Below are 19,954 nucleotides of genomic sequence, written 5' to 3'. Positions count from 1 at the left end.
AGCTGCAGAGCCCCCCCCCGGCCCCCCAGTCCAAGACAGTCCAGTGGCACCTTTAAGACCAGGTTTTATTCAGGTACAAGCTCTCCCTCCTCTGTGAGGACAGATCTGCACATCCCCCCCCCCAATAGCTAGCAATCCAAAACAGTCCAGTGGCGCCTGAGCAGTGGGTGTTGCCTTCTGACACACTTCCGGTGATGTCAGGGGGTGTGGCATATGCAAATGAGTTATGCTAATGAGTTATGCTAATAAGCTCCTGCACCTCTTTTTCTACGAAATGACCCCTAGACAAGAGCAAGAGCCCAGTAGCACTTTAAAGATGAACAAAATTTGTGGCAGGAGATGAGCTCACGAAAGCTCGTCTGCTGCCGCAAATTTTGTTCGTCTTTAAGGTGCTACTGGGCTCTTGCTCTTTTCTCCAATTATTCAAGACTTTCTTCCTTTTTATACGTAGCCGGAGCACTTCTGGCAAAATCAGAGTTAAAAGCAGGTTTTTTTTTTTACTTATTTGCATTTATTTACAAAGCCTTTGTACCAATACGAAAAGGGAATGGCTGGGCCAGGTAAGAGGGGTTGGCTCCTTGGCGAGAGGCACAGAAAGACTGGGAGGGGCAGAGGGAAGCAGAGATGGGCTGGAGGTCTCAGCCACACTATCTGTGGTGGGCATGGAGGGATTGGAAGAGGGGGGTCCACAAAACCCACTGTGGATAAGTCAGAATACAAACACTTAGGTAAGGATTTAAAAAAAAACACAGAACCACAGACGAGTTCCTTCTGCATTGAGAGTCTTACTTTCTCCATTTCTTTTTGCTGTAGGAACTCCTACGGGTGACGAGACACGCTGCCATTCAGTTTTAGAAGCAGCTTCAAATAGCACATCACACTAATGAGGATTATCAAACACCATTTGTCTGTAAGTGGTTTCCAATAATTCAGTTTCTCTCAGAAAAGGAAGTGGTTCCCTCTTTTGCGAATGATAAATACTGGCTTTGTTTCTGAATATAGAATTGTTTAGAGTAACATATAGGCTAAAGCTACTAACCCATCAGTGAACTGTAGTTAGTAGTAAGATAATGTTGACTAATGTTTGCTGTTATTCCTTTTGCTCTTCTCATCATATTGTTGTTATATTCTTGTATTGTTTCATGTTGAAAACCTTGAACAAACCTTTATTGATTAAAAAAAAAGTAGCTTCGCAGAGGAAACATACTTTTGCTTATGTTTTACATTACCCAGTCTATTAAAGAAAACTCTGGATACTTAATGTGGGTGGAAGCTCTTACATCCTTTTCCACATGGAGTGGGCCACATTGGATGCTGTTGGAAGCAGTTCTTCCCCCCCACCTGCTTCCCCTTACAACAATCTGTGTATTAGGCTCTCTCTGAATTCCCAGATTTTTTTTTTTTTTAAAGCCTCCAGCCCTTTTCATTGTGGAAATATACGGGGAAAGGTACATCTCCACAACCAAAAGGGGTTAGAGGATTAATTTTTAAGAAAAGAAAATGAAGGTGGTGAATTTAGGGGAACGGTCACACAGAATGTTATATAACAATATTCAAGTGCCATTTTTTTTAAAAAAGTAACTGAAACAGCCCTGGTGGGAGAGGGGGAAGCTACTGTCAGGAGAAGGAGACTAGCTAAACGGAAGCACCATTGCTGCTGGATGTATTGGCAGCCACAGCAAGGAAATTACACAAGCATGTCCCCATTTGGAAAACACCTACATTATACAAATGTTCATATGCATTACAATAACCTGCAGACAAGACAAAACATCATAAAAATAAAATAAAAGAGAAAAAAACAAGTACATAAAAATGGAAAGGGGACGACAACATCACTGATGCTTTGATGTGAAAACTCAGAAATCGACATCAGACACACATATACCCAATGACACTCTAGGAATGGACCCAATCTCTATTTTATCTTGCTTGGCCTTTGCTTCAGAATTGGAGTGCTGCTTCTGGGAGCATCTGCGCATCGCAAATTATCCACTCAACGTTTCACTCCCAGGCTCCGCCCCCCAAACAGCTCCCAAAAATCATGTGGGTGGGCCTGGAAACCTTACAGTGACATGGGATCACACACACGAAGCTGCATTATACTGAATCAGACCACTGGTCCATCACGGTCAGTATTGTCTCCTTAAAGAAGAGGAGTTGGTTTTATACCCCGCTTTTCATTACCCGAAGGGGTCTCGGAGCGGCTTCCCTTCCTCTCCCCACAACAGACACCCTGTGAGGCAGGTGGGGCTGAGAGAGCTCTTTCCAGAACTGCTCTTGAGAGAACAGCTCTGAGAGAACTGTGACTGACCCAAGGTCACCCAGCTGGCCGCATGTGGGCGATTGGGGAATCAAACCCGGTTCTCCTAGATTAGAGTCCGCCGCTCTTAACCACTGCACCACAGCTGGCTCTCTCAACCTGATCTCCAGAATCTCAGGCAAAGGTCTTTCCCATCGCCTACTGCCTGGTCCTTTTAACTGGCGATGCTGGGGATTGAACCTGGGACCTTCTGCATGCGAAGCAGATACTCTACCAGTGAGCCACAGCTCCTCCCCTCCCACGGGGGTCTGACACAAGGAAAGTGCTGCATGGACATTCCATTGCCACTGCAAACGTCTGCATTCGCAGGGACAACAAGGGCTACACTGAGAATCCTAGCTGCGCGGGTGTGTCCAGACTCAAAAACTAATCATTTGCTACGCTTGGTCAGGCTCTCAGAAGGCAGAGTGGAAACTGGTCGATGATGGGCACACAGGCCACCCAATCAACGCTGGGCAGGTGGGGCTTCTCTTCCAACAGGAGAAAAACCTCCACCCTCCCTCCAGCTTCGACAGGGCTCTTCACGGGCGGCAGGTGGGGCCGCCATCACCATTATCCCCTGAGGTGGGGCAGCTGCCAAGGCCCAGATCTTCCGGGGGGGGCACTGCCACCATCCCCCACTCACTGAGCTCCCCTGCTGCCCCATGGCTTGTTGTGAGCCCCTTCACCACCCACACTCCCAGCTGCATGCACTGCCCAATACAGGCAGGGAAGGGTGGGCAAGCACTAGGAGGGCTGGAAAAGGAGCAAGTGGAGGAGGGAAGGATGGGTGGCTGGGGAGGGGGAGGGGAGAATGCAGGCAGGTGGGTGGGGAGGGGTGAGTGAGGGGCACAATGGCAAGCAGAGGAAAGGAATGGGAGGGGGCCCCAGGCGCCCTCTGTCCAGGGCCCGCTGACACCCGGAACCGGCCTGCAATGTTCCTACTAAGCTGAGTTAGTGTGAGCTAGCTCACATAGGGTTTGCCAGGTCTGGGTTGGAAAATACCGGGAGACTTTGGGGGTGGATCCAGGAGAGGGCGGGGTTTGGGAGGGGCCTCCACATGGGACAGTGCCCACAGAGTCCACCCTTCAAAGCAGCCATTTTCTCCTGGGGAGCTGATCTCTGTCAGCTGGAGATCAGTTGTAAAAGCCGGAGATCCCCAGGCCCTGCCTGGAGGCTGGCAACCCTAAGCTCACAGTTTTTTAGCCTCCAGCTCACACATTTTTGTCTTCGCTCAGGAAGGATGGCTCCAGAGCAAATTAATTTATATGCAGTAGCCAAATCGCTCGCTCACAATTTTAATGCCAGTAGCTCACAAAGCAGAATGTTTGCTCACAAGCTTAGAGGGGGCATGGGCTGCAGGTGTCTTATAGTCTCCCAAACCCTGCCCAGCCCAGCATAGCTTTTGCCAGCCGCCCATAATCTACGGTCCCTGCAATCGACGTGTCTTCAACCCAGTCTCTCCTCATGCTTTGCTCCTTGCGCATGGATTTTCTGGTGTGTGGCGAGATGTGCTCTCCACACAAAGGCCTTCCCACACGAGGAGCATTTGAACGGTTTCCCCCTTCTGTGGATCCTCTTGTGCTGAAGGAGGCCGGACCTCTTCATGAAGCTCCTCCCACAACTGGAACACTGAAATGGCTTCTTTCCCAAGTGGGTTCTTCTGTGTGCCGTGAGGCCTGAGCTGTTGCTGAAGCTTTTCCCGCAGTCCAAACACTGAAATGGTTTCTCTCCTGTGTGGGTTCTCTTATGTACTGTAAGGGCTGAGTTATGCCTGAAGCTTTTCCCGCAATCTGAACACTGGTACGGTTTCTCTCCAGAGTGGATTCTTTTATGCGATTTCAGGTGAGAGTTTCCAGCGAAGCACTTCCCACACTCCACACATTTGTACGGGCTTTCCCCGGTGTGGATCCTATGATGTTTAAGGAGGCGTGAAATATGGCTGAAGCTTTTCCCACAGTCCAAACAGTCGTAAGATTTCTCCCCCGGATGAGATCTCTCGTGCTCAATGAAGTGTGACCTTTGGCTGAAGCATTTCCCGCAGTGTGAACATCTGTACGGTTTCTCTCCCGTGTGGATTCTCATGTGTTGGACGAGGTTTGCTCTTTCACTGAAGCTCTTCTCGCAGTGCGGGCACCTGTAGGGTTTCTCCCCTGTGTGGGTTTTTTCATGTCGGATCAGCTTGGACTTCTGTATGAAGCTTTTCCCGCACTCTGAGCAGACGTACGGCCTCTCGCCCGTGTGAATCCTTTCGTGAATGATCAGCAGCGATCTCCGATCAAAGCACTTCCCACAGAGCAAGCAACTGAACGGTTTCTCGCCGGTATGTTTTCTTCTGTGCACCTGGAGGGCTGAGCTTTGGCTGAAGCTTTTCCCACAATCTGAGCATTTATGCCTGTGGATTCTCTGGTGATTAATAAGGCACCATTTCTGGCTTAAGCATTTACCACACTCGAGGCATTTGTATGGTCTTTCCCCTTTGTGGGTTCTCTTGTGCGTTATAAGACTCGAGCTGCAACGGAAGTTCTTCCCACATTCCGAGCACTGATACGGTTTCTCGCCGGTGTGGATTCTCCTGTGAGATTTCAGGTCTGAGCTATTCCGGAAGCTTTTCCCACAGTCGGGACACTTATGCGGCTTCTCGCCTCCGTGAGTTTTTTTGTGTCTGTGAAAGTTTGCCGCGCAATTGAAGCTCCTTCCGCAGACCGAGCACTCGTAAGGCTTTTCTCCCGTGTGAGTCCTGTTGTGTACGTCGAGGTGCTCTCTCAGTCGGAATCCCTTCCCACACATGGAGCACTTAAATGGCCTGTCATCCCTGTGGATTTTTTCATGCCTGACGACATGCGTTTTGCTCCTGAACTTCTTCCCACAGTAGGAGCACATGTGCGGCTTCTCGCCAGTGTGGATCCTTATGTGGGCTTGAAGGTCTCGATTCCGCACAAAGCCTCTCCCACACTCGGAACACTCGTAGGGTTTCTCTCCTGTGTGGATTCTCTCGTGTGAGAGAAGGTTGGAGGACGAAGTGAAGCTCCTCCCGCAGTCTGTGCACGCGTACGGCTTCTCTCCTGTGTGAGACCGCTCGTGGATAACAAGGTAAGTGTTATTACAAAACCTCTTCCCGCAGACTGAACATTTTTCTGATTTTGGTACAGCTCGGATTCTGTCAGTTGCTTTTCCAGCAGAATTTCTCCCTGGCTCTGTGGGAGTCTTCTGTCTTCTGTTCTTGCAACTTGGCTTTTGGCCTCTGTTTTCACCAAGACCGCTGTTGCCTTTCCCATTACGAATGGCTCTAATCCCTTGCCTGCCTTTCTGCCTCTCTGGTCCAAGCCAAGTACTAGAGCTTTCTCCATTTTCCTGGTAATGGGAAACTTCCACCGGTGCTCTTGGCAAGGACGTTGTGCTTTGGTCCTCCGGTGTAGAACTTACTAGCCAAAGAGGTTTCTCCTCCTCCTCATTCACACGCTCGTCTCCTTGTGGGAACAAACAGAAGATTGATCAGTCAATACAACAATATACATTTCAGAAAGTGCTAGATACTGTCAGAAACTTAGGTTTTTGTAGAATCGTTATTAGGAACAGCAATACAGTAGGATAGGCCACAGACCTTGTCCATTTACCAATGCAACTTTCTGAACTATTTTGTTACAGTACGGCCGTATTACCTGTGCAAAAAAGCCCTCTTGAATAATTCTGTTTTGCATAGAACAAAGGTTGAGTCCAGTGGCACCTTTGAGATCAACGAAGTTTAATCCTGCAGATTTTTTATTTTTTTATTTATGTTTGGATTTATATCCCGCCCTACCCCGAAGGCTCAGGGCGGCTTACAGGGGCACTATGTGCCAAGATTATAACAATAAAACACATAATATAAAACAATAAATTACAATAAAATACAGTACCAAGTTTACAGTACAAGTTTACAAGTTTAATCAAGATGGGTAGATCTTAACCTCCATGGCAGCTTCTTGAAATCTTGTCATCCAAATCATGCCTGGACGCCTCGTCCCACCAGTGGGATCCAGACAATCATGATGGTAATACGATAGTGCATAGAGGCGGTGGTGGAATAGTGGTGGCGGTGGCCCCTACTCAAAGGTCTGGCGGAAGAGCTCCGTCTTGCAGGCCCTGCGGAACTGAGAAAGGTCCCGCAGGGCCCGGATCTCCTTCCACCAGGTAGGAGCCACCACCAAAAATGCCCTGGTCCTGGTCACCACAAATTTAACATCTCTAGGGCCTGGAATTTCCAGGAGATGACGACTCCCCGACCGTAGTGCCCTTGGGGGAACATATGGAGAAAGGTGGTCCCTCAGATGAGCTTCCATGTTCACGCACACTTCTTCAGGTTCAGGTATCTGAAGGAGCGTGCATGCACATGAAAGCTTACACCCAGAATTGAAACTGTGTTGGTCTTAAAGGTGCCACTGGATATATATCTGAAGAGGTGTGGGTGGGTGGGGCCACCTTGGCTACCTATCAGGAGTCGGGGGATTGCTCCTGGAGACCATGCAATGACACAGGGCGCACCCAGGCGACCTCCCAGAGAGAGGGGGCATCTGGCGGTTACCAGAGCGCAATCTCACAAGCTCCTTTTGGCTCCGCTGCCACCAAATGTCTCCCTTCGGACTGGGAGGATTCTCAGGTGACCACTGCAAAGCTTCTGCCCTCTCTTGATTTTCATTTTTTTGGTCAGGTTCCTCACCTAAGCTGATGCCCGACAGGATCCCCCTGGCTTGGAGCTGCTGCTGGTCAGGTTCCCACAGCACTTCCCCTCGTTCCAGGAAGTAGATCAAGGCTGGCTTTGAAAGGGAAAATCCTGTGGGCAGAAGAAAAGAAGCAGGGAAAGTCAGGAATTCTATTTCATTCCTGGCAGGCAGAGGAACAAAGACGCCACCGGTGATTCCGGTGGAGCTCTTCCTTGAGACGGGAGGACTCCTTCAGATCTCGTCACTGCCAAAGGGGGAAGGCTGGGGGCCCGTGACCTGAAAACCTCTGCATCAGAGAAGCCGTCCTGTGATACTAAGGACCATGAGACTGGAAGACTGTGGACTGGACTACAGGACAGTTCGGTGGATAGGGAACTGGTTAGAGGACCGCACCCAAAGAGTAGTGGTCAATGGCATTTCATCAGAGGGAGCCATCCAGCAGGGTCCCGCAGGGCTCGGGTTTGGGCCCGGTACTTTTCAATATTTTTATAAATGATCTGGATGAAGGGGTAGAAGGGCTACACATTAAATGCGCTGATGATACCAAATTGGGAGGAGTAGCAAACACTTAAGAAGAGAGAGTTAAGATTCAACAAGACCTGAATACTCTGGAGAATGGGGCAGTTGCAAACAGGATGCAATTCAACAAAGATAAATGCACAGTATTACATCTGGGCCACAAAAATGTCAAGCACAAGTACTGGATGGGGGATACGTTTCTGTGGTGTATGCGAAAGAGATCTTGGGGTAAGGGTGGACTGTAAACTAAATATGAGCAGTCAGTGTGATGCGGTGGCAAAAAAAGGCAAATTCAGTCTTGGGTTGTATTAAAAGAGCCATAGCATCGAAATCGCAGGAGGTCATAGCCCCTCTGTATACTGCCTTGGTCAGGCCGCACCTGGAGTAGTGTGTGCAGTCCTGGAGGCTTCACGTCAAGAAGGATGTGGACAAGATCGAGAGGGTGCAGAAGAGAGCGACGAGGATGATCAGGGGTCTGGAGACTGACTGAGCCCTAGGAGGAAAGGCTAAGGGCCTTGGGAATGTTTAGTTTGGAGAAGAGGAGATTGAAAGGGGATATGATTGCTCTCCTTAAATATTTTGAAAGGCTGTCATTTGGAGGAGGGCAAGCAGCTGTTCCAGTTGGCAGCAGAGGACAGGACCCGAAGCAACGGGTTTAAATTACATGCAGAAAGGTATTGGCTGGATATTAGGAAAAACTGTTTCACAGTCAGAGTGGTTCAAAGGTGGAATCAGCTGCCTACGGAGGTGGTGAGCTCCCCTTCACTGACAGCTTTCAAGAAGACGCTGGATGAATATTTGTCAGAGATGCTTTAGGCTGGTCCTGCATTGGGCAGGGGGTTGGACTAGATGGTCTGTATGGTCCCTCCCAACTCTATGATTCTATGAGACTGTGGGAGGCTCTCCCCTCTGGAAGCAACCGCTGGGAAACTGGCCCACTGAGACTTCAACAGACGATGAGCCAAAAGAATGCCATGTCTTCCCCCAGCACCCACTTCCAGGAATTTCTGTGTCTGTTGACATTCTTGGATCCCCAGCAGCTCCTCTCACTCTAAAATCCCTTCAGCTCCAGCTTACCCACCACGACCAGCACCCCAATCCTATAGGCTGCAACTGATCTCCGAAAGAGACGTGCTGGCATGTCCAGACTGCTTTAGAATCACCCCACTACCTCTTCAAGAGGGGTTAAACAGATCTTCTTTCCCTTAAACAAATTTTCATACATGCCTCCAACTGGATGAAGAACTTTGCAATATTTACTAAAACGCGAGACTAGGTTTTCCCCACAAGTATACCATAAAAAGGGGGGAATTAAGAACATAAGAACATAAGAGATGCCAATGTTGGATCAGGCCAAAGGCCCATCCAGTCCAACACTCTGTGTCACACAGGGGCCAGAAATACCAGGTGCCATCAGGAGGTCCACCAGTGGGGCCAGGACATTAGAAGCCCTCCCACTGTTGACCCCCCCCCAAGCACCAAGAAGACAGAGCATCACTTGCCCCAGAGCCCCTATCTATACCTTGTGGCTAATAGCCACTGATGGACCTCTGCTCCATATGCTGATCTAATTCCCTTTTGAAGCCGTCCATGCTTGCAGCCGCCACCACTTCCTGTGGCAGTGAATTCCAAGTGTTCATCACTCTTTGGGTGAAGAGGTACTTCCTTTTATCCGTTCTAACCCGACCGCTCAGTCTTCGCATGCACGTTAAAGTTTTGTCCAATAATATTTTTCTGTGTGCATAACAATGTCTTCCTGACCTGGATAGGCCAGGCTAGCTCGATCTCAGAAGCTAAGCCCTGGTCAGTAATTGGGATGGGAGGACCACCAAGGAATTCCTGGGTTGCTGTGTGGAGGCAGGCCATGGCAAACCAACTCTGAACATCTCTTGCCTTGGAAACCCTAGGGGGTTCACCATAACTTAGCTGTGACTTGATGGCAAAAAAAATAATAATAAGGGGGGGCTCCTCTTACAGTCAGGGTCATCTTCCTTTTGAGTCGATATGGGCATCAGTAGCCATCAGTGGCTATTAGCCACAAGGTATAGATAGGGGCTCTGGGGCAAGTGATGCTCTGTCTTCTTGGTGCTTGGGGGGGGGTCAACAGTGGGAGGGCTTCTAATGTCCTGGCCCCACTGGTGGACCTCCTGATGGCACCTGGTATTTCTGGCCACTGTGTGACACAGAGTGTTGGACTGGATGGACCTTTGGCCTGATCCAACACTGGCGTATCTTATGTTCTTATGTTATGTTCTTATTTAACTCAAAAGTTTGGATTACCGCTTTGAGGATTTTGATCGTGGTAGAGACCCCGGGAATTGAACCGGAGACCTCAACAGTTCACGACCGTAGCCTAACCTAGTAATCTGTTTCAACTGCATATGCTCAGACCTTAGGCTTCTGTTTTAGTCTGGTCAACTAAGAAGTACCTCCTGCTTGTCAGACTTCTGTCTCCTTCTCCTCCTGCTCAACCCATGGACACCAGGATCTCAGACTGGAAGATTCAAGATTTGGGTACACTGCCTGCGGCCGCTAGCTACCCCCAACAGGTTAGTCTGCATCATGGGTCACCAAAGTGGTGGTGCCTGTGGGAATCCTGGTGCCCACTTGCCCCTTTCCTGGTGCCTGCCAAGTGTTTTTGGGAAGTGGGTGGGGCTTTTGCCCTGCAAGGCTTCTGATTGGCCACTGGAGATTTGATTGGCTGTGCAGATTTTTAAAAAACATTGCTTTGGTGGCAGCTGCCAGTGTTCCCTCTAAGCTGAGTGAGTGTGGTCTAGCTCACAGTTTTTTAGCCTCCGGCTCACACATTTTTGTCTTGGCTCAGGAAGGATGGCTCCAGAGCAAACTAATTCATGCAGTAGCCAAATGGCTCGCTCACGACTTTAGTGCCAGTAGCTCGCAGAGTAGAATTTTTGCTCACAGGACTCCACAGCTCTCAGAGGGAGCATTGGCTGCCACCACAGCACAAGAATTTTCACTGTGTACCTGAAGGTAAGCTGCAGAGTTCCAAAGGTGCCCACAGGCTTGAAAAGACTGGGGACTTTTGGTCCACACAAAGGAAATCCGTATACTGTCCCTGGCTTAGAGCAGCCTAGATGTATGTATGTATTTATTTATAATTTAAATGTATAGACCGCCATTCCCTGAGTACACAGCTTAACTTCCCTCACAGGGCTGCTGTGAGGAAAAAATGGAGAACAGGAGAATGATGTAAGCCACTTTGGGTCTCCACTGGAGAGAAAGGTAGAGTATAAATGAAGTAAAATGAAATATTTCCGAAAGAAAAATTGACACACAAAAAACAGTTATGCTTAATTTGACCTTCAGTCAGCTGCAGGGATAAATAAACTAGTATGTTGTCTGAGCCCTCCTTGCACGACAGAAGAAAGCGGGGCTGGGATATTTGGCAGAGTAGGAAGGGGAAAGTGGTATTTCCAACGTGGAGCTGAGGAACTAAACCTCCTGGATTCTGTGGGCCCAGCAAAGTCACTCAAATGTCTACTAAACAAGAAGAAAGGGATCCTTACCCGCGGCAACCATGTTCCCATAGTTCTCCAGCATGACATCCACATACAGGGCTCTCTGGGTGGGATCCAGCATGGCCCACTGCCCCTCGGTGAAGTACATGGCCACATCCTCAAAGGTCAACAGCCCCTAAAAGAAAGAAACATCTTCAAGTGCCAGCCCCCACAGGAAAACAAAATTAAGGACTTGGCCACAGAAAAGACATTGAACTACCTGATCCGCAGTCAGGAATGTAAAGGAGGGATATTCCCAAGAATCAAGAGATAACTAAACCCACAAAGGGAGGTAGTGTAACACAGTGGCTACCGCCCTAAGCTGAAATTCCACAATTCAGATCTCACTCCACCAGTAAACTTACTGGGAGGCTTTAGGCCAATTAGACTGCAATACAAAGAACACTTTCCTAGGGTTTCCAGGTACCCCGGTGACCGGAGGGGGAGGGGGAGAAGGGTTGCCAACTTCAGGTCGGGAAACTCCTGGAGAGTTGAGAGTGGAGGCTGGGGAGGACAGGGACCTCAGTAGTACACCCTCCAAAGCATCCATTTTCTCCAGGGGAACTGCAGTCCGGAGATGAGCTGTAATTCTGGGGGATCCCGAGGCCCCACATGGAGGCTGGCACCCCTACAAACGTGGGACTTACTTCTGAGTAGACCTACTTAGGATTGCTCCTTCCATCTCTTTCTGCCTCAGATACCCTAAGCCTCTACCTCGGGGTCCCCAACCTTTTTGAGCCGGAGGGCACTTTTGGAATTCTGACACCAGGTGGTGGGCACAACCACAAAATGGCTGCCACAGGAGGTGGAGCCAGCCACGTGCAGGAAGCCCAAGTGCAGGGGAGAAGACGGGTAATTTAGAAAATACACTGGGAAAGAGAAGTGAGAGAGAATAAAACCAATACTGCGGTGGCAGCTGCTGCCAAAATGACATTGTTTTAGTCCACGCAGCCAATTGGTTCTCCAGGGGTCATCAGGAGCCCTGCTGGACACGTGCCTCACCAATTTTATAAAAGCACTCAGTGGGCATCAGGAAAGATGCCTGGCATGTGACATGGCACCCCAGGCACCATACTGGAGAACAATGTTCCCTCTAAGCTGAGTTAGTGTGAGCTAGCTCACAGTTTTTTAGCCTCCCGCTCACACACTTTTGTCTTAGCTCAGGAAGGATGACTCCAGAGCAAATGGATTTCTGCAGTAGCCAAATCGCTTGCTCACAACTTTAATGCCGGTAGCTCACAAAGTAGAATTTTTGCCCACAAGACTCCACAGCTTAGAGGGAGCATTGCTGGAGAACCCTGCTCTACCCCCAACTGGGGAACAACAACAGTTTCTTATTTCACCAGGGTTGGCTCAGCAGTTGTGGAGAATACCACAAAAAAACCCCAAAAAAACCCCACACCAAAACCTAAGAGTATTCCAAGCCTTATGGGACAGGAATCATTTGGTCTGAACAAGACCACTGCTTTTCTGGGCATCAATGCAAACAGCCGTCTTTGGACATGGCAGAACCCTCTCTCTCCGCCACATGGTATGACAGGTTTCCCTCTGCTACATTCCTCTTCCATGTGCAGGGAAGCATGACAGAAGGCATTTCCCCCTTCCACGCATTCTAAATGGTATGATTCCAAGGCAGGACCGCATCCCACATGAGCGCTCGAACATTTAAGTGGGCTCTGGGTCTAGAGATAAGCAGCTTCTGTTACTGTTGACCAAAATTTGACTCCGTTCATTACCCTCATTTCACTCCCCTCTCATCCAGCCGTAACACCCACAATTCTCCTACCTGAGATGGCTCTGAGGCAGCCATTTTTTTCACCTCGGACTGGATGGAGCGAGCTGGCAACCCACAGGGAAGGTTAGTCCATTGCCTAGGGAAGTATGACAGGGTTATTCTAATACACTCTTAGCACTTCTATAAACTGTTTTAACTGTGAGCCATCTCAGGCAGCTTCTGGAGAGGCGGCATACAAATCCTCTAAATAAAATAATACAGAATAATATTTCGTATTATACGGGCAACCAGGCTGGTTCAAGCAAAATCAGATCTTTTCCCTCTACTCTTTCAATACATGCTGGTAAGACACTGGATCTATGTGAATGAGGTGGTAGGAATTGGGCTGTCTAGAAGTGCAGGAAGCGACAGATATCACTTTTGCTTCCAGGGCTAAAACAGTGCCTCCCTAGAAATAGAACACTAAGTACATCCACCCTGCTGTGCTAGTCTTCTATTTTCAAGGTGTTTTGTTTTTGTTTCGTAAGAGAATATTCAGCAATACAATCCTCCACGTACAGTCTTAAGTGGAACTGTCCATTTTCACCATTCTTCTTCCTGCAAATATGTAATGCTGCCTAATCTCTTTTTAAAACCAGCAAAGCCAACGGACATCACTAAATCATGTGGCAGTGAGTTCCGCAAGTTACTTTGTCCTGTGTCTATTGCTCATTAATTTCACTGGGTGGCCACAAGTTCTAGCATTAGGGGGGAAGGAAAAACAGCTCTTGCTACCTACTTTCTCCACACTGACTACAATTCTATAGTAAACCTCTTTCATTTCTCACTTTTGGTGGCCATTTTTCTAAACCTCAGGTTTTTTAATTCTCCTTATCAACTCAATAATGAGGAGACAGGTTCCAGGGGCACACAACTCTCTTGTGACTGTTTCATCTTATACCACCACTACCTAGGTAACACAGCCAAAGAGTGGTCCCTGCCCCAAGGATCTTACAATGTAAATTTAGACATGGTGAGGGTGGACTTGAGAGGAAGGGAGGGACAGATGAATGCAAACAAATGCAGCATATTTAGCTGTCAAAACGAGTGGGGTTGCTGATTATGCCTGCATTCTTCGGCATAATTCTGGAAAAGCCATTGGGGCTTACTTCTAAATAAACACACACATAGAACTGAAGCTGCCTTCTGCTGATTCATACTCTTAGTCCATCAAGGTCAGTACTGTCCACTCGGACTGGCAGCAGCTCTCCGGGGTCTCGGGCAGAGGTCTTCATATCACCTACTTTACACAGCGAGCGACTAAAATGTGAAATTCGCTGCTAGTGGATGTAGCAATGGCCACAGGAATAAACAGTTTTAAAAGGGGGTTAGGGTTATGATTAGATAGATTCATGGAGGACAGGATACGTTTATCAGTGGTTACTAACCACGGTGACTGAGGGGAACCTCCACAGAGTCACTAAACCCCTGAATCCCAGAGTCAGGAGGCAACCTCAGGGGAAGCCCTTAGCCTCTGTGCCCTTTTGTTGGCCCTCCAGAGGAACTGGTTGGCCGCTGTGTGAGACAGGATGCCGGACTAGATAGACTCTCACTGGTCTGGTCCAGCAGGGTTCTTCTTATGTTCTTATAAAAGGGAATTAGATAGATTCACGGAGGATAAGTCTATCAGTGAGTACTAGCCGTGGTGACTGAGGGGAACCTCTGCATTCAGAGGCACTAAGCCTCTGGTCTGACCCAGCAGGGCTCTTATGTTCCACGGGTTCTTTTAACTGGCGATGCTGGGGATTAAGCCTGGGATCTTCTGCATGCCAAGCAGAAGCTCTACTGCTGTGCCATGGCCCCTTCCCCACAATAAAAAGACTAATTTTTACTCTGCTGAGCCCAGCCAACACAGGGGCTCCTGGACGCTGCATACAAACTGAAGGGAGGAAAACCATACCAATAAAACCACCAATTAAAACATTATTTAAAACCTAAATATTTAAAAGCGGGCAGATATGAAACAATATACAACTCAATGGCTGAAGGGCAGGAGATGTAACTCCCCGGCACTGAGCCACAGAGGCGAGAGTTCAGCAAAAAGAAAACCTTGATCTTCTCTTCATTAATTTTATTGTTGGGGAGGGAGTTTCTCGAACTCCTCGTTCACCCTTAGCTCCAGATCAGCTAAATAACACTGGAAGCACAATAAAACCCAGGGAAACGCAGCCTTTTTTTAAAGGGGGGGGGGAGAAGTCAAAAGGAAGCCGAAAGAGGCCAATAATCCCCGCCCCCATGAAAAGGAGAAAAAGGGCAGGCGACACAGGAATGTGGCTAAGGCCCCATCAAAGCGCAGCGGGGCAAGCAGCGGGCTCCTCTGCAAAAGAGAGCCGCTCCCAGCCTCCGCCTTCCCCGACACCAGCAGCCACCCCGCCATCCATTCCCGCCCCCTCCCAGCAAAACAATAAGGAAGGAAGGAAGATCAAACCAGTTGGGGGTGGGGGGATGCAATTCCAGCTGCCAACCAAGCCCAAAAGAAACTCAGCAAGTAATCCCCCCGCCCGTCAAACGCAACCGAGCATGCTCAGTTCCTCTCGGGCATGCTCAGCAGCAGTAAACGAAGCTCAAGCTCCTTGCCTGCCCTCACTTAGATTGAGGTTTTGGTTCGGGCAGCGCGCTCTGGGGTTGGGGTTGGTTATATTAATGTATTGGTTTATTAAGAGCATTCTGCAGTCATTCCAAACTACAAGTACAACAACTAACATTACCAATAGACTCTTCCTTCACGAAATAGAAAATATATAACGCGAAGGTGGGCAGAAATATTAAAAATAGTGCACAGTTAGGGTTGCCAAGTCTGGGTTGGAAAATACCTGGAGACTTTGGGGGTGGAGCCAGGAGGGGGCGTGGTTTGGGGAAGGGAGGGGCCTCAGCATAGTACAATGCCATAGAGTCCACCCTTCAAAGCAGCCATCAGTGGTAAAAGCGGGAGATCCCCAGGCCCCACCTGGAGGCTGGCAACTCTAGGCACAGTTGTGTATTGCACCCAGTGAAGGCTGAAGTATGAAGAGGTATATAATACAGCAGCTGCCTCAGCTTTGTTTATTCGATTAGTACATGTTTATTCTTTCCTTTCTCCAAGGTGCTCAGGGTAATTTACAGCCATCCCGTTCCTTCTCCACTGTACCCTCACAACAACCCCGTGAGGTAGGCTACACTGAGAAAGAGTGGCTAGTCCAGAGTCATCTAGCAGCGTCATGGCAGACCAGGGATCTGCACCTGGGTCTCCCAGAAACTTGTCCATCCCTTTAGGCACTACAGCAAGATGGCTGTCATGGTGTTGCACAACTGGACAAATGCAGAGGAGGAAACAGATCTGTACCAGTCAGAGCTGTGCATCAGAAGTTCAATTCATTCTAGCTGCATGTTAGATAAGTGCAGCAGGCACAGCTTTTTGAAGCCATCAAGTGATAAAAATTAACCTCTCATCATCACCCTTGTTCTAAGTATGACAGAGTTGGTTTGCTAATTTATGATGCCAGTGTAGTGGCTCCTATGTCAGATTGTGGGGATCTAGCGTGCTGCAGTGGTCAAGAGTGCTGGTCCAAGTTGAAATCCCTACTGGGCGATGAAGCTCTTTGGGTGATCCTCTCCTAGCATGACCTACCTCACAGTGTTGTAATCAGAGGTCATTTCGGGGGGGGAATTCCCCCGGGTGAGGTGCAGAGGGCGGGGCACATGACGAAGCCCCGCCCCCTGCTTCCGGCCGCCCCACTTCCAGCCCTCATTCAGCCAGGAGGAGGCAGGAGAAGAGGGAGGGTAAGTTGCTTCCTCCCTGCCTCTCCCCACCCCTGCCTGCCTGGGGCCAGGGAGGGCCTTGGCATGGCCTCCTCGCACTCCTGCTGGCCTTGCAGGTCCACCGCCGGGCCCCTGATGTCAGGGGGTGTGACATATGCTAATGAGTTATGCTAATGAGTTCCCCTAGCTCTTTTTCTACGAAATGACCCCTGGTTGTAATGAAAAATGGGAAAGGGAGAATCATATATAGAAGGAGGAGGAGGAGCAGCAGATTGGATTTATACTCCACCCTTCACTACCCAAAGAAGTAGTGCCTGAGCTCTATGGAGGACGAACAGGCTCAACAGTGGATCGATGGGTTCAAATCCTTCTTCCATTATGAAGCCGATCCTAGACTAGGCACCATCTCTCAGCCTAACCTACCTCACAAGATTGTCATAGGGACAAAAATGGGGAGGAGACAGGCCCATAGCCAGGATTTTTTTAAAAAAAATTCTTAGGGGGCACTGGATAACTGAATTAAAGGAATACCTGGTTCCTTCCCTGCACCTGCTGCTGCTCAGGGGCCCTGGACTGGATGGAAAGTTGTGGGGCCTTGCTAGTAAGTTGGGGGGGGGCCTAGCCCCAAGATGCCTCACTGTAGCTACAGGCCGGGGGGTGGGGGGTGGGACAGCTGTGTATGATGCCCTGAGCTCTGTGGATCAAAAATAACTGGGATCAATACTTTCAAATCCCCCTTCCACAACAAAGTTGACCCTGGGCTAGTCACTATTTCTGAGCATACTATAGTACACAATGTTGTGGGGAGGATGTGACAGGAAGAGAGAGGATTGTGGATGCAGCCTTGAACTCCTTGAAGGATAAGTGTATATAAAATTAAAATTCAGTATCACCAGTGTACATAGAACCTTCTAGAGTTCTATCAGCTGCAGCAGGCAGGCCTTTACCCCAAAGGAGGTTGCTGTTTAAAAGGGAAAATAGTCAAGGGAGGGAAGCAGGAAACCTCAGTTTGTGAGAGCTGGGAGTTTTTTTTCCAGAAAATGCCAATGACTGGTCATGACTGGTCTTAGTAGAACCTGTGGGAATGTGGGCTGAGGGGTCAGAAGGTTTGGAAATGGGGTGAGAAAAGGGAGAAGGGGGTCTTTAATATACTCACACATTTTGGGATTGTAGGGATACACACAGAAATATAGACTGTGAGCAATGCTCCCTCTAAGCTGTGAAGTCTTGTGAGCAAGATTCTACTTTGTGATCTACTGGCATTATTTATTTATAAGTTCAATTTATAGCCCTCCCTCCCCACTACGCGGGCTCAGGGCAGCTCACAATCAGGCATAAGCATGCACATAAAACACAATTAAAACCATTTAAAATCATTTCTACAATATTACAACATTATTAAAGTTGTGAGTGATTGGGCTGTTGCAGAAATTAGTTTGCTGTGGAGCCATCCTTCCTCAGCTAGGACAAAAATGTGTGAGCCGGAGGCTAAAAAACTATGAGCTAGCTCACAGTAACTGAGCTTTAGAGGGAACACCGACTGTGAGCTTCCATAATGGTAAAGGGTTAAATTAGATATGAAGGAGAGCTGAGATTATGCTGATTGATGAATTATAAATAGTTGCTCCCAGAGCTCCAGTCTGGAACTGGGCTAGGGCTGCCAAGTCCCCCCGGGGGCGGAAATCCCCCCGCCCAGCGTGCACATCACAGGGAAGTGATGTTATGACGCCAGGCACGCTGGGGGCGGGGCCACGGCCATACAAGGGAAAACTCTATGGTTTTCCCTTGTATGGCAGCAATTGCAGTAACACAAACACAAACTATTTGCCCCATGTGGAAAGCATACAAACACCTGTGTATTTTCCCCCACTGGCAAATACCCTCAGGGAGAGGGTTGGGGAGATGGAGGCTGCGAGCCACAGTGGTGTAGTGGTTAAAGGGATCCTTCAACATGGTGCCTGTGTGGGCACCATGGCACCAACTGACACCTTCCCTGGTACCCAAGGGTTTTAGAAAGTAGGCAGGGCCAGGTGGGGCTTTTGCCCAGCAAGGCTTCTGATTGGCTGTGTACATTTAAAAAAAACATTGCTTTGGCAACAGATGCCAACACAGCACAAGAATCTACACTTTATGACTGAAAGTAAGCAGTGGCAGCCATTTTGTGGGCGGCTCCACCGATAGTGTAACCATTTTGTGGCTGCACTCACCGTGTCAGAATTCCAAAGGTGCCTGCAGGCTCAAAAATGTTAGGGACTAAAAATGTTAGTGTTAGACTAGGATCTGGAAGGACCAGGTTCAAATTCTCGTTCTGTCATGGAAACTCGCTGGGTGATCTTGGGCCAGTCACTCTCTCACTCAGCCTCACCTACCTCACAGGAGGTGACGGGAGAACAATATTTTAAACTGCTTTGTGTCTCCATTAAGGATAAAAGCTGGGTATAAATGCATACATAATGAAAATGAAAATGTCTGAGATAAAGGCTTAAACTCCCTTGTACCTCAGACTTGTTTTGAATTGGGACCTCCCAGCAACTCCTATTTCCAGTCAAAAAACCAAAAAACAAAACAGAGACAGCTCAAAAAACCAAAAAACAAAACAGAGCCAGTTTGGTATAGTGGTGAAGTGCGCGGACTCTAATCTGGGAGAACCGGGTTTGATTCCCCACTCCTCCACTTGCACCTGCTGGTGTGATCTTGGGTCAGTCACAAGCTCTGGCACAGCTGTCCTTGAAAAAGAGCAGTTTGTGTCAGAGTTCTCTCAGCCCCACCCACCTCACAGGGTGTCTGTTGTGGGGAGGGGGAGGGAAAGGAGTTTGTAAGCCGCTCTGAGACTCCAAGTGAAGGGCGGGGTATAAATCCAATTTCTTCTTCTTCTTCTTCTCTGTTCACAAACATGTTTATTTATAAGCAAGTGGATGAATTGCAAGTCTCCAGTTCAAACGTCACCTCTATCATGAAAACTTGCATTGTGGTCTTAGGCAAATTGCTGTTTTCTTCAGCCCCTGTAATGTGGGTTTAATACAGGTAGGGGATGCCAGTCTCCAGGTGGGATCTGGGGATCCCCTGGAATTACAGCTCATCTCCAGCCTACAGAGACCAGTTCCTCTGAGAAAATGGCTGCATTGAAGGGGGGACTCTATGGCATTACATCCCAATGAGGTCCCCGTCCTCCCCAGGCTACATCCCGCATTTCCGCACATGGACTTGGGAACCTTACACCCTCATCCCCCGCTGGTGGCCAGTGGGGACCTGGCAACCTTAAATACAGGTCTACCTTATAGGTTGGTTGTAGAGTTGTCGAGAAAGCATGTGAAGTGCTATGAACACAACAGCTATCGAAGTGCATAGTTTATTAATATTATCAAAATACACACAGCAAATCTTTAACAGTACTGATCTA

At 48.7% G+C, this 19,954-nt stretch overlaps 1 pseudogene; it reads right to left on the bottom strand.

The window, feature by feature from the left end:
- The window catches only part of LOC107114003, a 53,927-nt pseudogene extending 38,644 nt beyond the window's left edge, over nucleotides 1-15,283 (bottom strand).
- Between the last annotated feature and the right edge of the window lie 4,671 nt (nucleotides 15,284-19,954).

Source organism: Gekko japonicus, unplaced genomic scaffold (genome assembly GCF_001447785.1).
Source record: "Gekko japonicus isolate JY-2015 unplaced genomic scaffold, Gekko_japonicus_V1.1 scaffold1234, whole genome shotgun sequence".
Classification (NCBI taxonomy): domain Eukaryota; kingdom Metazoa; phylum Chordata; class Lepidosauria; order Squamata; family Gekkonidae; genus Gekko; species Gekko japonicus.
The sequence above is the reverse complement of the archived record's forward strand: the minus strand, read 5'-3'. Positions and strand labels throughout refer to the sequence as shown.